Raw genomic sequence first — 3,404 nt, 5'->3', positions numbered from 1 at the left:
TATGGAAATATATGGTCCTATGGGTGTCACTCTCATGTAAAGGTACCCTTGTAATTCCTTGTATCTTTCTGTACATCTACTGAGAATACCTATCTTGTAAAGACTAACAAGTTAAGGAAAGTATTAGGGATTGTAGCCAGTACCCCACACATGTTAGTCAAGTGCTTGAAGCCCCTCTACAAACCTCAAGAGGCAACTGATAATCAGTGCTTATTCACATTCTCTGTAATTTTACACATATATCAAAGTATGTACTTGTCTTTTTGGTAGATCAGTGACATTTTCATGTAGTTCAATGACAATAGTCTTTTTGATCATTTGTTTTTACTGAGTAGTAATCCTTGTTTTTCACAGATGCTTTATTCATTCGTGTCTCGAGAAATATTTGAATTGTAGTTATTACAGAAAAATCTATTGGCAACAGGTGCATGTAACAGATTTCTAAATGATATCCAGAAAAATAACTGAGATAACATGTCCAGAAGCATCAGTTCATGATTTGAATTTCTCTCAACTCACTCCAGCCCCATAGCTAGAATGTATATGTATTAACAAGAGTACAGAAATGATTTTCTCTTCAATTAATACCTATGAGGATAATAGTTGAATCATAAAATAAATATACTTAATGTAAAAGTAATTTATTTTCCAGATATAATTGTTATCTTGGAGGTTTACTGCTTTATAAGCTCAGACTTTCTACACATTTTTGAACTCTGGCTGGTTCAACTCAGCTGTTCTGGCTCAAACTTCTACCCAAGCTGACTGATTCAAACTTTCTTCTCTAGGCTTCTTACTGAAATGCTCTGTTTGGCCTCAAACTGACTCTGACAATCTGTTCCTATATGCTGTCTCCTCATTCTCTAGCATGTTCTGTCTTCAACTGAAACCCTTTTCTGTAACACACACACAGAATTATACATCACTCACTCAACATGACCACTGAATAAAACTCTAGTGAGCAACTCAACACAAGTTTTAAAAACCAAACATTATAACTTAATCCAACATAAAACAGCCTAATCTGATACTTGCATAACAAAGAAAGGCCATAAGAAATTCATTATAAAAGTTTTCTTTCTATTACTAAACCATATTTGTTTCACAAGAGTAGAATATGTTGTAGTACAATAAACACTGTAGTTAGGAGTGGGCATTTTCCAGCCTGATCCCAATTTTCTTTGTCGAGTTCACTAACATTACAGAGTATTGCCCTGGGTAGTGAAAACAAGCACCTGAGGTTGGTCATCCCTGGCAGCTGTGAAGGATCATGCATGTAGGCAGGGCCACCACCACCGATTTTTCTGATTTAGTTTTGAATTTAGGTTTGGTTTTGTTCATGCTGAAGCATATTATTATTTCCAAATTTTGTCACAGCCCCACATTCAGCAGGACACCATGTAGCAGGCACACCCAATTTAAGTAACTCAGACTTACCTAATGTGGAGTTGTGAAAGTACAAAATGGAATAAAGTCATCATTAAAGGACTCTTGGTTGCCTTGAAATGCCTTGTCTGGCATTCTCATGGTGAGACATCTCTGTGTTCCCATGGTGAGTGTGAGTTTTGATCGGTACACCATCTTTTTGATTCACTGGTGAATTTGAGTTGGTAAAATTTGGTTAGTTTTGTTCAACTCTGACTCTGTTTTGAGGTGTACAATGTATTAGCAGTTGCACATCCATCTGATACATAGAATCTGATGCTAGTCAACATTTGCTTTTCATTTCATCTTGCTCTGAAATTAGTGTGGCCCTTTTAGATTCCTTTTTGTTAGTATTAACACAGGATTTATTTTTCCTCTATAATTACTCAACTTATTTTAATTACAGTTTTTAGGCAGGATAAGACTGGCTCTTGGTTTTGTATCCAATTTAAAGATGTATGCTTTCCTGCTGTTCATGCTAGGTTCTCTAATTTCAATATGATCAAGCATATAATCAGTTTTTGAACATTTTGATATATAGTGTTTACTATGACAAGTATTTCCCATATTTTTCCTCTAAAGTTTTTGATGGTTGCCATGCTATTTTTGTATCTATCTATAAAGATATTTTTGTATCTTTCCCTTAGTTATTATTGTATCTTTTGCCTTTTATAGGTTTCTTAGCAAAATTTTACAATACTGTGTTAATAGATATATTCAACATCATTTAAATATTCGGATATAACATGGATTTTTCCAGATTGAGGATTTTTTTTCATGTTGCATTTTGAACATTCTCTATGTTTTAATTAGTTTATTTGGTATTCCTTATACTCAGAATTTGTTAAGCTTCATGTATTCATATATATATATATATATATATATATATATATACAATCAGACATGGAAAATATTCATTCATTAGTTTTTAAAACTTACCTCCTCTTTACTTCTGCTCTGCCAAAGGGAAGCCAGTCATCTATAATATATATCATAGGTTCTCTGATCTTCAAAACAGAAGAGTCTATGACTCATTTGTGGCATTTTCCATTATAACCTTAAGTATTCCAATAATTACCTCTTTGTTAACAACTTATGCCATAAGAGCCATCCAATGAGCTTCTCATTGGATTTAAGTTACTATAATTTGTATTTAGCTTTTGAATACCAAAAATACCTTAACATGCAAGTTTTCACCTATGTTTATGTTTCAGTTTTGAGCATTTCTTTGTTATTGTGGCCCTCTCCTCATTATGTATGGTATTTTCACAGTTTATTTATTGGTTGCCAGATATGCTGACTTTAAATCTTTGGGATCATGGAAGGCTGTATTATAGTTATACTTTCTATATTTCTATACTTAGACTGGAACTTTGCTATAGGTGTGGCATTTCTATGTGGATTCAGGTTTCTTTGCTTTTAATTCTCTGCTTCCTTGGAATTGGATTTTTTTTTTTTTGAGATAATCTCATCCTGAGTTGGGCTAGTGGAAACAGACTGCCCTCTGTCTTGAGTGAGAACTATACACTTTTTATTCTAGACCACGCTTCTACTTGTCATACGTGGGCCCTTCAATGCACATGATACTTAGCAATCTGGTGAGCATCTGATGTTAGTACCCTGCAGAACTTCAGTGTTCTCTCTGCCTTTTGGAGTAGGATTTTTACTTCCTGCTCTAGTTGCCTTCAGTTCTAAGAACTCACACAATATGTATTCACTAATGAGTGGATATTAGCCCAGAAACTTAGAATACCCAAGATATAAGATACAATTTGCTAAACACATGAAACTCAAAAGAACAAAGACCCTTCTTAGAACTGGGAACAAAACACCCATGGAAGGAGTTACAGAGACAAAGTTTGGAGCTGAGACGAAAGGATGGACAATCTAGAGACTGCCATATCCAGGGATCCATCCCATAATCAGCTTCCAAACGCTGACACCATTGCATACACTAGCAAGATTTTGCTGAAAGGACC

This window comes from Mus caroli, chromosome 18 (assembly GCF_900094665.2).
Source record: "Mus caroli chromosome 18, CAROLI_EIJ_v1.1, whole genome shotgun sequence".
Taxonomy (NCBI): domain Eukaryota; kingdom Metazoa; phylum Chordata; class Mammalia; order Rodentia; family Muridae; genus Mus; species Mus caroli.
This window is presented reverse-complemented; position numbering follows the sequence as displayed.